The sequence below is a fragment of the Urocitellus parryii genome, unplaced genomic scaffold (assembly GCF_045843805.1).
Source record: "Urocitellus parryii isolate mUroPar1 unplaced genomic scaffold, mUroPar1.hap1 Scaffold_45, whole genome shotgun sequence".
Classification (NCBI taxonomy): Eukaryota; Metazoa; Chordata; class Mammalia; order Rodentia; family Sciuridae; genus Urocitellus; species Urocitellus parryii.
The window spans coordinates 34,493-48,563 of record NW_027554016.1 but is presented as its reverse complement, the minus strand read 5'-3'; positions in this window follow the sequence as shown (position 1 = coordinate 48,563).

Genomic DNA, 14,071 nt, shown 5'->3' with positions numbered 1-14,071 from the left:
TATTATAAATGTAATATATATAAAATATATGTATATGTTTTATATATAAATGTGTCTGTGTGTGTATTGAATTGAACCCAGAGGTTCTTTACAACTGAACCACATCCCCAGTCCTTTTTATTTTTCTTTATTTTGAGACAGAGTCTCATTAAGTTGTTTAGGACCTTACTACTTTGCTGAGGCTGGCCTTCTACTCCTCATCCTGCCTCATCCTCCCAAGTCACTGATATTACAGGTGGGCACCATCATTCTTCGGGTCGCATTTTCTTTCTTTTGATTTCTGAAGTACCTTTTGATGAGCTCATATTCATTGGACCTTTCTATAAGAATGATGTACACTTATCTTTAATGATATCTCCATCAAGAGACGTTTGTGTTTGCTCCTGCCACTTTCATAATTATTTTCATACAAATAGCTTACAGAAAAATTTTGTATTGAAGATTTTTGATTCACAAAAGTGAGCTGAATTCAGCCCCCAATCCATATGAGTATTAGCCCAGGTTATCAATTATCATGGAGCTTTTGTTTATTTAGTTTTTAATTCTATTCAAGACCAATACCAATGTTTCTGGACCTTAGAACTACTGACATTTTGGGCTGAATGAGTCTTTCTTGTGGGTGGGGGACTGTCTTATGCATTTAAAAAGGTTTAATAGCATTCCTAAAAACTTGTACACTTGATACCATTAGCGGGGTAACACCTCCTTCTATTAACAACATCCAAAAATGTCACCAGATGTTGCAATCTATGGGGAAGAGAATTTGCTCTCAGTTAATCTAGATGAAAGCAAATGTATTTCCTCATGGAATTAACTGTTTCAGGGTGTGTGTATGTATGTGTGTGTGAGTGTGTGTGTTTATGTGTTTCCTTTCTAGCTTATTCTTTTCATTTTTGCTTTTCTTTATTTCTTTTTTAGTTATATTATAAGGAAGAGAAATTTCATATTTAGACTTTGCCATGAAAAACTCCTTAAATATAATTCAGCAGCATTTAAAGATATTCCAATATTTTACTATATAAGACCCAACTGTTTAAAAGAGAAAAATCAATGTTTAAGAAATGAAATATCTCCATAAATTATATCATAGTTTATAGAAGTATTTTAAAATTACTAATATGTAGGGGCTGGGGCTACAGATCAGTGGTAAAGCTCCTGCCTCACATGGGTGAGGCACTGGGTTTGATCCTCAGTACAACATAAAAATAAATAAATAAAGATATTGTGTCCATCTACAACTAAAAAAAAATCATTAATATGTAAATGTCCTAATATTCTTAGACAAAGCTCTAACATCATGTAACAACCTGGCATTAGTAACATTACTAAATAGACTCAAACACATTATCACTATAGTAATAATAAGATATTTAGCATTTTTAAAATGTCTATTATTATAGGTATATATATATATATATATATATATATATATATATATATATATGGAATTAACAGTCCTGGATCAGATTGTCTATTATATGCCTAGCATTGCCAGATATATAGAAGTAATCAAAAGGAAAAAAATTCAAATTTTATATAATTTACATTCTAATGAGAAGTTCCAATCAATAAATTAACACATGTCAGGTGACAAAATGTGCTTTAGAGAAGAATCAAACTGTGTTAAGGGAAGGAGGGTCCTGGGGAATTTTTCTTTCTGTGATTGTTTTCACAAAAGGTCTTGAGGGCTTGTGTGTTACTCAGCTTTTCATTGCTGTGACCAAAATACCCAATAAAAACAACTTAGAGGAATGAAAGTTTAGTTTGGATCATGGCCCATGATGAGCCTAGTCCATTATTCTGAGCCCAAGATAAGGCAGCACATCATGATGGAATGGCATATTGGAGGAGTGCTGCTCTGTTTGTGGCATTCAGGAAGCAGAGAAGGGGACAGGTGGACAGGCCTCAGGGAAGAATAATCCTTCCATGGAATGGCTATCTCCTCTAACCACACCCCACCTGAATACAGTTAGCACTCAGTAATTCCATTCAAATTAGGATGAACTGATGAGGTAACAAGCTCTTATAATCTAGTCATTTAACTCTGAATATTTCTGTATTAAAAAGAGCTATTGTGATAACTCATATCCAAACCATAACATTTCTGCCCCTGACCTGAAGAAGTTTATACTCATCATAAAAAGCAAAATGCATTTAGTTCACCTCAAAGAATCCCATAGTTTTAACAACTTCCACATCAGCCAAAAGTCAAAGTTCAAAGTCTCCTCTGAATCTTAAGGAAAAATTATTGCTGTGAGACCCTGTAAATATCAAAAGTGAGTTACATGCATCAAATTTACAGTAGTACACAGCAAACATTACTATTACCAAAGAGCAGAATGGAGCACAAAAGGAAGGGATGGACCAAAGTCAGACCAAAATCCAGTTGGCAAAACAGATCCTGTAATTCTACCAGTAACTCCTCATATAGTGTCTAGGACCCATGATTGCATGATATGCTCTCTGATGGGCTTGGGTAGTCCTACTTCTTTGGACTTGCTGGATGTAGTACACATGCACTCTCATTTATTTTGGCTATCTCTGCAGCCCACAGCTTCCCCTCCATCCCCCTTCCCCCCCTCAATAGTTCACATTACTGGCATCTCTTAATTCCTGGGATCTCCATTCTAGCTCCAGCTTTTCCTTCACAGATTAATGCACCACTTTCTCTGGAGTAGCCTGAAGGAATATCAACCCTTCTACAACACTTTACCAAACCTCCATGATCCATTAACTTCAGCACTGTGCATTACTGCAGAATGAGAGCCATATGGATACTAACAAGACCTACAGCTAGCTCATACCATAACTGAGCATGCTGGAACTATGGCTACAGTGGCCTCTGAGTCCCTTGGTGGCTGAATTCTTTGAAACAACCTCCTAAACCCTTCTATATAAGCAGGGAATGCCCAGTATCACTTCTTAATGGAATTTTCCCTTCTATACCCTTGAGCCTGCCCTCAGGTATGGTCTTGCAAATCCTTGAGATGTCCTTGAGGCATCTTTCCTATTGTCTCTGTAACATACTTAGCATCTCTTTAGTGATTGCAATCTCTTTAACCAGCACACCTTTCTTGGTTCCAGTTTCACATGCACTTTTCTGGTCCAGTGATAAGTTTTAAAAAATCCTTTACTTCTATTTTCTTTTCCTGATTCTCAAAACAAACCTGGCTAAAAAATTTTTGGCAAAATCTGCGTTTCTTCCTGTCTGTGTCTTTCATGGCTGAATGCTGGGCTGCCGTGAAATTTCTTCTACTAGATTAGTTCATTACCTTTAAATTCAACCTCACACAAAATCTCCAGACATTGACAAGTTTTTTGGCAGGATATAAGGTAAGCAGTATTTAGTCTAATTCTCAACACAACTCTCATTTCCCTCTGAAACCTCATGAGCTTAGTCCACATTTCTATCAGTATTCTGTCTTCTGAGCTTCCACATAATCATCCATTAATCTCCATTTATAATATTTTAATGATTTTCTAGCCTGCATATCCAAACTTTTCTAAATTCCTCCCCTGCATCAGCTCTAGAGTTTTCTGAACCACATGGTCAGGTTAATCACAGTAACAACCCTCATTCTTGGTACCAATTTCTGTGTTAGCTTTTCATTGTTCTGACCAAAATACCAGACAGGCACAACTTTGATGAGGGAAAGTTTATTTTGCCTTATAGTTCAGCAGTGAAGTCCATGGTCAGCTGAGTTCATTGCTCTGGGCCCAAGGGAAGGCAGAACATCATGTTAGAAGGGCATAATGGAGGGAGATTACTCCATTCATGACAGCCAGGAAGTCTGAAAGAACAATACTTCCAAGCATGCTCCAAGTGCCCATCTTCTCCAGCCATACCCTACCTGCCTAGAGTTACCACTTACTTAGTCCATTCAAACTATAATGGACTGATTTGATTACAGTTCTCACAATTCATTCTACTTGAATATTTCTGCATTAACATAGGGGTTTCTGTGGAACACTTCATATCCAAACTATAATAACTTGATGACATGATGACATGTGAGCAGGGAACTGAACAAATGATGAGGCAGACTATAAGGATAGCTGGAAAAAATATAGCACCTTCATTACTCCTACTTAATTATATGGAAGATAAAAATTTTCACATATAAAGTGAGAGTGATCACACAAAAATACAAACACACATTTTCAGTCAAAATAGTCACCTCATTGCAACTTAGGTCAGAGAAGAATTGTGAACATATAAGACAGTTAAGCCACAGAGTTAAACAATAACATACAGTTTTGCCAAATGTTTTTATTTTTAACTTTTTGTACCATAAGATTTATTTACAGAGTGGGAAACAGCCTAGATTTGTGCTCAGGTCTTTCATCCTGTTTATATAAAACCACTAATGTCACCATGGGAGCCTTACCCTATGACCTGATCTAATCCTAATTACCTCCTTTAAACCTCACTTCAAAATACCATTAACATGTATTTGGAAATTATGAGTCCAGTCTATTTTTGAAAGACACATTTAAACCATAGCACTGCTGTAACAGATAAATTGAAAATCTGTGGGGCTTAATACAATGGAAATTTTTTTTTATTCTCATAAATTACTGTTAGTGGAGGGTTAGGGTTAGGGTTAGGGTTAGGGTTAGGGTTAGGGTTAGGGTTAGGGTTAGCTAAAAGATACATGTGGGCACCACTGCTTGATGGATCCAATAATGGATTAAGTAATGCCTAAAGCCAGTGTAGCTCTAAGCTATTAAGCTATTCTAATAAATTATATTTTTTCAATCTAAGACAATTGATATGAATTGGCTTTAGCATATTTCAGTTACTTGAAATATAAAAATTATTAATGACATAAATGGTAATATAACATCTGATAATAATAAGTTGTTAATAAATTTTTGTAGAATAAATTAATACATGCATTCTCCTACCTCCTAACATAGGAGAAATTATATTTTCCTGGAATGTAAAATTAAATATTTTAATTCATTGTTTATTTCATATGCCAGAATTACTATAATTTTTATAGAAGAAGTGCATATTTTGATAAAACTCTAATTTGATAGTGGTTTTCCATTGATTATTAGTTAACTCAAAATTTGGAAAGGAAAAGAAATATTTCATCATTATATCAAATTCCAGGGAAGCAGGTCATAGGTGTTGGATCTAAATAGGTGGGACATGATTCAAGTTATTCTATACATGCATTTCTAGTACAGAAAGGGAAAATTATGATTCAAAGAAACTTTTAGAATCTATATGAATCTTGAACGAATTCACTAATTGAATTCATATCATTGAATATTAATATTTATTGCCTTAATGAATATTCAATCCGTATATTGAAATATTGAAATAGTGTGCTAAACCTGAATGATGAATGAGTTGTTATCTGGAAAGTTATGTGAACATACATATCAATGGGAAATAGGTCAAGATAATGCTGTTAATTCAAGAATCCCAAAAGCACAAGAAAAACATTTTTTTTAAATACTTTTGTGGTTTATAGCGATTATAGCTCCTACAGATAAACTCCACCCAAAGTAAAGAGCATTGTTATAAATTTAATGGTAATTGGAAATTTGTGTGTGGAGGAAAATAAATGTTGTGACTGGATCTCCCAGAAGTTGCTTCAGGGATTCAGTGAAATATAACTGAGTCTGTTATCCAATTGCTGAGAAACCAAATTCAACCAGCCCTTAGCTTTTCATCACCACACCATTATGATTGATAGTAATCTATTACTTCAGCTGTATTAAAATGCAGAAAATTTTCCCTGGTTTAATCATTAAGAACAAAGATGTGCGATGTCAAGTGTTTTGTTGCTCATTATAGGAAACCCTTAAATCTTCATCTGGCACCAGTCTTTGAAATGTACTAACTTAAAGGGGTGAATGCTAGAGAAAGGGCACGGTTCAGAACGCGGTAATCTTGCCCTTTTAATCCTACTGCCACTGATTAATTGAAAGAACTGTGATCATGTGTCATCTACCAACTGCAAGGAGGTGCAGGCTCATTATCATGAATGGACTGAAGTAATCACCTCACTTGTACGAGAGTCTTACACTTGATATAACATGTCATGTAAAAATGCTTTGTAGAGTGGGTATTTAATAGATTGTAGTTGTTATTCAAATAATTCTGTCATTAGAGGGAAGTTGAGAGATGCCTTAGGTAGTGGTTTGTTTTTGTTGAGGTTCCTTCAAAGATTTCCTCTGTTCAGAATGCTAAGATGCAAGGATCTAATTCTGCCTGCACTTCACTGAAGGAATTGATCCCACTTGCCTGGCATAATTGAATGGCTCAGAATGATACACTTTGAGAAAACAAGATGATTGGCTCTTGAGTCTTATCATATATTTTGCTCTTTGGACACAAAGATAAAATGTAGATACAATTACTTATTCACTGCTATCTTCCCCTATCTCAATGGAAGAGGAAATTTACATGAGGTTTTGTTAAATAAAAATATTACTTTCGAAATTTGTATCTTGTTTCATATAATCCCTTCTTAAGGTTCTACAAAACTTTGTCAAGTACATTCAATTACTTTCCCACACTCAGCAATCCTTACTTGAACTTTATTTATGAGGTGTTCTTAATGTCAATTCTACAATAGAAGAAAAGCATGGAGAGTCAATTCAAGAATTAAAAATGGAAGGCAATTTCTTTATACTTTTTAAAGGATATTCTAAAGAATAAAAAATGGAAATGGAATATTAATCACTCTAACATTAGGAATAATTAGGAAAATAATTGCAAAGATAAGTAAAATAGTAATGATTTTCTACCCTCCTTTACTCTTCCATATTTTGAGTATCCATCTTTCACACTAACCATTTTAAACAGCCTGTCAAGTTGCAACTGAAACTGTAAATTTCTTAATATATATTCTATACTTAGCATAATTTTGCACTAGGCTTCAAGTTACCATTTCAATTACAATGCAAATGGACATATACATGCAATTTTATTTAAATGCATTACTTTTATTTGCCTAGTGCATGGTCATGGTGCCACTCTTCTATTTGCATTCTGTTGCATTCATGAACCAATATTTGCAATTATAGTGAATGAGAAATTGTGATTTGGCCCATAGAAGCTGGTTTCCTTTCATATTCTTTTTCCACTGTTAAACCCTGAATGATGTCATCATTTCTGTTTCTATAATTTACATTTTTATCATTACCTGTAAGCAATTCCAAATATAATACACTTTTTTGGATTAAAGAGACTCCATGATTCTTTCATAGTTATACACATCAAGTTTTTCACACTACTGATTTTTACATTGTCTGTCATTGGAAGGCGGTATATATGCTTTCTGCAAAATCCATATTTTATGATATATTTAAATTTTTTTTCAATCTGTCTAGTTCAATTCTCCCTTTCCCAGTCTGAAGAACATTACATTACCATCTAAACAATCACAATTTCAGGTTGAAGGTTGAGGAAATTTTAATACCTCCGTTTCCTCTCAAGTTTATGGCATTTAAAACCATGTATAAATTCTTTTGCTATTGAGAAAACCATTTTATTTTCTCCATTATTTAACTTTAGCTTCTAACGTAAATTTTGAAAAATAAGAGGGGTGGCAGTGGATAATGGCTATAATCTCCTAAAATGGCTATTCAAGGTACCATAGCTAATCAGTACCTAAGCCAGTTTCTGAGATAAAGCTCAGACTTTGCTAAACTGTTTCGTTTTTTTTTTCTCTATACAGTTTTTAAGGTTCTACAGTTGAGTTATTTTAAGCAGTAAAATAAATTTGTGTATTTTCTTTGTTACCTGAGAAAATAATAATGCTTTGAACTTGTTACTTACATATAAGAGCCGTGGTGGGTGGCATTGTGTTGTCAATATTCTAGAATAGGTGCTGAAAATTCTCCACAGAAAGAGCTCTGTGAGGGGGAGTTACTGGGAAAGTAGATAATTCCTGCAAGCAAAAAATCTTGTATTTAATGTAATTTTATCATACTTAGACAATATATGCATATCTTCTGTTACATCTCACCATAATTGCAGAACGCATAAAGCCCAATCACTGAATTTTAGAGAATAGCTTATTGTTAAATGTTATCTAATCCAACATAAATCCTACTTTTTTTATTTTTACTATAATGATCAAGTCATTTAATATCTTCTTGTATCCTCTATTGATCATGTGAAAATAACAGCATTTCTCACCTCTCTAATGTAGGCAATTTAATAAATTATTAATATTTATTGAGTATTTTAAACTACTGCTTTAAAACGTGTACACTAATAGATAATGGTATGTGAGAAAAAGAGAAAGCTTCAAGGATGACCTCACCTGTGTTACAGTGTTGACCTCTGCACAAACTCAGATAATGGCTGATGGCTTTTCCCACGAAACCATCATTAATATATGTTTCTCCATCCCACTGCTCCTAACAATCTCCCTTGCTTTTCAAGGAAACCCATCAATATGCTTTAGAGGCACTTCATCATTATCCCTTCTACTCTTTGTGAATAGTCAGTAGGAATATATTTCAGGGCTTCTAGGGCTGTATTCATTTCCTACTTTCATTTTAAATTGTCTCTTGCAGTTAAATAGAAGGAAATAAGCTAGCTAAGTGCTCAGGTTACGTGTTCTTAATCAAAAGTAAAATTTTACCAAACTCTTGATTATCCAGCCTCTGTAGGGGGAAATTCAGAGACATGATGACCAATTAGAGATTATCAATATTCATATATCATGTGTGTGCATAATGATTTTAATGTATATTATGCATACTTTATTTTAGTGAGAAATTTACATTTTCATCAAATATAATTTAATTTTATAGTACAGGGGATCAAATCCAGGGCCTCATGCATGCCAAGAAAGCACAGTACCCATCCAGTGATATCCCCAGCCCATTATCACATACAATTTTAAGTTTAAAGAAAAGTTTGTATAGTTAATTCCCATGTAAGGTCTATACCAGAAAAATATAGACATATACATATATAAAATTTTGGATCTGCAAAGAATATTGTTCAATACGTAGAGTGAGGTAGTATCAGATGATACCAGTTCTCCAAGGCATTCACTTAAATAACAAAACATTATGGTTATCTGTACTGAGGTATAAATGTGTGCATACCTAAAATAATCAATAGTATACTTTATATCATTAATGATTTATTGAATGCTTACTATAAACTAATCACTTTGCTAAAAATTCGGCATATACAGATCAATGGGAAGCTATTCTCTCAAAAGGAGTAACCAACATGTAAATAATATAAACTAAATGATCACGTTCTGGAAGAGAGCTACTGAAGCACACATGAATCAGGATAGGAATCATAGAAATGATGAGCCATGAAATGAATCATGCAGAATGGATAGTTTTTCATGTAAATAAGAGAAAGGGGAACTTTTAGAACAAAGAAGGAAAATTTCAAATATAATACATGGTATACTCCAAAAATAGCAAGATGTTCTATTTAATTTGGTGGGAAATGAGGGAGAGTTAATAGAGTGAGTAAGCAAATAATAAAACTTGAAAAGAGAAAATGGTATCAGATAAAGGAAACCTGAATGTCATGATAAGAATTTTGGACTTTCAGAAAATAAAGAGACATCAGGGTATTTTAAATTGTAGTGTTTATTCTCAAAAAGATGTAGGGAGAAGTGAAGAGAATTTGCCTTTAAAGAGTCATTTGATAATATCTAGGGACAGTTTGGATTGTCAATGGAGGGTATGCTACTGGCATGTAATGTTTAGAAGTCAGGGGTATCGCCAAGCATCCACAATGCACAGGACAGCTCCCACAATAAATGCTCTAAAATGCTAATAGTGTTGCTATTAAGAAACTCTAATAAAGCCAATGAGGTAATTTTACAAAGAAAAGTTTGCAGTGTATTGCCAATAGAGATATCATTGCATGTCAAGTAGAAAACAATGAAAGCCAGAAATAAGGGACTAAAAGAACCTAAGAAGAGACACATGGACATGTGCTTAAAAAATAATGATTTGTCTTGTTTGCAGCATATTGAATACAGTATTTGAGATATAAAAACACTCAAAACTGACTGTAAACTTTCAAATTATCCACAGACACCTAGTGTCAACCAGTGTCAAAAGTCTATATTTATGATATGCTAAAGTTGAGATTTACATGATTCTATATGGTAAAATAGACATAAAAATCTGGAACTCTGGAAAATAGTACATTGATTCAATCAAACATTAAGCGTTTATTTAGAGCTTTAATCTAGGCATATGGAATAAGGTATACACTAAAAAAGACATAACAGTTGCCCTCATTGAACTTCATCACACTCTTCAGTCTGGAAGATGGACAAATGAAATTATAAATATATTGGTAATATATGTCATCTTGCCTTAGAAATTAATAATGAGCTTTTAAAATATTAATATGAGATGACAATGGTGGGGTGAAGTAGAAAATCTCATACACTAACTGTGAGTATTATTTAGTATAAAATCTTCAAATGATAATTTATCAATGTGTTTAAAACCTTTGTCTTTTGACTAAGCCATTTAAATTCTAAGAAATAATGAGATGTCTGTCCCTGTTTTGTGAAGGGATATGGATCGCAGCATTATTTTTAAAAGTGAATAGTTAGAAACCATGTATGTGTATGTATACACACACACACACACACACACACACACACATATATATATGTATATATATATATGCTGTATTGTGAAATAAATTGCTATAATTTCATGACAGTTAACTCTTAGCAGATATTCATAATTAGTCATTAGTACTATAGTAATAAATACATTAGTATTTAGAAGAATGGTCAATGGTATAGGGAATTGGTCATTGGTAAAGGCTTAATAGAAAAAATATTATTCCAGTTAAGCCTATCTTAGAGACACAAGTATATATATTTATGCATATGCAATAAGAATTAAAATGATTATCTGAAGTGACAGGTTAAGAACTAAGACAATTCTCTTTTTTTCTGTTTCATATAAAAATATTGTAAGCATAAAAAATTATAGCTATGGAACAAAAAAGACTTTCATGTAAAGTTATGGTGTTTGAAGGTATATAATCCTGATGAAACTCAGGTATCTCTGCTTCTGCAGGTAGGTGGGTGCCTTCATAAGCTGTAGGCCTCTGCACCTGAAAAAGCCAGGTTCTACTCCACTAAAATTGAGTAATAAACTACAAATCTACTGGAAGGCTATGCCCTTAGTATTGTAGGTGTTCCTAGCAGCTCACCACCAATTTCTACTTTCTGGGTCCTAGTCTTGTGAATTGTAGGAATGAAATCCACAAACAATGATGAGTGCTTGTAAGAATAGGATTTATTCAAGTGTAATAGCACCAGAATTTTCACAGAGTAGGAGGAGGACCAAGAGGGGTTGTCTTTTGAGTGTGCTAGTCTAGAGGGTTATGTAGTACCTGGGTCAATGCTGTTGGTCAAAATTTATGCTAATCAAGATTTTGAAAAGTACTAATGCTAATGGTTATTGTTGAAATCCCATTCACACCTGCCTCACTTTTGTTTTCCCACTGCTCATGGGAAAATGGGAGGTTGAAGGCCTCATGGATGCTCAGTGGTTTGGAGCTGTGGTGTTGTACAGAGCAGCTTTGGCAGCAGGCATCTGCACCAAGGCCTGGACTGGCCTGCATGGTAACAGCTTGTCTGACTCAGGATCACTTTGTCTCCGGTCCCTGTTTGAGGTAGCTGTGTTTGCCACCTGAGCTTTCTCTGTGATTTAACATCAAGTACTTTGCATTGAGAGCTTACTTGCAGTATGTCTTCTGGTAGCAGCTGTGGCTGTGGTTTGCAGGGGCAACTGCTGTTCGTATTTCTGTCTCTTGACTTTAGAAGCTATACTCTGTCTTTGTTGCCACTGAATGATGGCCACTTAGATTACTGCATGCTACATGATGCTGCCATCTCCTAGCAGTAAATAGCATATGCTGTCTTGTTTAAGGTTGTATTTCAACATTATGTTTCCCCTTCGTGTGTTAGATGAACTTACTTTTGCTCCTGACACTACACTCCTTGAGTTATAAGAGTTTTAGAAGTGTAATAATACTGATGATGAAGATGGTGATGAAAGTAATGATGAATTTGATGGTTTTGATGCTGATTATAATGACAGTAAAAAAGTAAAGAATGACTTAGATTCTCTATCCATCTTCACCTTGGATTTGATTCTGCTTGGATGATTTAAAATAGCACCTGCTTAATTAGTCAAAGTAAGATATAGAGATGCCTCTTTATTCCATTATGGATATATTTTAAAGAAGGATCAGGACACGTCTGGCTCTTGAATTCTGGCTTTCTCTAGTCATCAGCTCATCTCTAAGGGGCTTAGCAATTTATTATGCTTTCACTGCTTTCCAATGGGCCATAAAAAAAGAAAGTGGTTTTACTTGAAAAGAACACATTTTCATTCACTAATTGTGAATTAAATGTTATACTATGACTAGAATTGACATAATGTGCTAAGTGCTTATACAACAATTATAATATCCAGTGTTTCTTTAGTTTTTAATTATGCATGTTAACGAGTTGCCAATATGGAAGCTATATATTTTAGGTTTTTTTTATTTGCAGTATTACAAAAGGTGCTTCATTCTTTTTTCCCCAACTGAAATTTTCTTATTATATACTATAATTTAAAAAGCTCATGTTTTTCTAAAAATAAGATTCTTACCAAACTCTAAATTGTAAGGTAAATAAAAATCATTACACATATTTTTCCATTTAGTTTGTGCTTTTCTAAAAAAAAATCAATTATATAACATTGGTTCATCCTTGCTTCATTGCACATTCTCATCACAGAAAAGGATCTATCAATTTATTTATTCATTAATAATATATTGAGCAGTCATGAACCCTATGCCCAGCCAGATAACTTGCAGTGACTTATATATTCTTTCCCTTTGCCACTTTCTTTTTTTCATTTAAGAAATTTCATAGTATTTTGTATCAGGAGAAGTCACATAGCTTTCACTAAATTTAATTCCAGGAATTTATAAATTTCTTAAAAATGTAAGTTCAAAATATAAATGTTGATTAATAAAAGAAAAAAAGAAACAGTAATTGAAAGCATTAGAAGTTGCTTTGTTGTTTGGTAATTTGGGTAAGTCTCAATTGCCATTTTGTCCTTAGTTTATCAGTCATGGCCAGTGACATTTTCTGCTTGCATCTGAAAGATGCACAGAAATAAAGACAATTACTAAACTTACTTCATGACTTACAGTATAATATATTTAATTTGTGGGCTTAACATTTGGGTTCCTGAAAATATATGATTACAGATTGTTTTGTGTGGGTACTCGACATGAAGATCATACCTTTATAGTACTATACACATTGCATATGATAATTATTATTTCACACTGCTGGGTTTCATGTAAATATCTATTCTTACCATTTGAGGATATATAATTCTTTTAACATTTCAAATATGAGTTGCCTCTGAGGTTTTTGAAATTTATCATATATTCAAAAATTATCATTTGTTTGAGTAACTTAATTATATGATCTTTTGAATAATGTAACAGGACTCAGAAAAAAAACACAAATGTCCACTATTAGAATCCTTTGCATTTTAAAAGATAAAACATGTTCATTATGATATTTTTAATGGCTTTGACTAAAATGCTGCTTTGGGATTAATGATAGAATAAGAATAAATAATACTGTGTCACAGATATAATCATAGAAGTTTTATTTTTGAAGACTGGGAAAGATGGAATGACTTTTTCAAGATCACAAAACAAATTAGTAAGAACCAAAGTTGGGAAATAGAGTGTCTTATCTGAGTCATAAAACATTTAAGTTGGGAAGGAATTTCAGAAATCTTCCTTTGTGATCCTTCCAAAGTTCCTTACCTTTACTTCTCAGGAATAAGATTAGTAAGAGTCAATGAAAAGAACATGTATAATGGCATAAATAAATAAGAAAAGAAAAGAACAAATATCTTAAATGAAGATGGAACTCAGATTGCATACCAACCCTGACACTTATTATGTGCCCTTGAACATGTTCCTAAATGTCTCCACTCAGAATATTTGTTTCATTAGTAAAACAGATTTTGTGACTCAGAGATAATAAAAGATAATGATATAAGACCA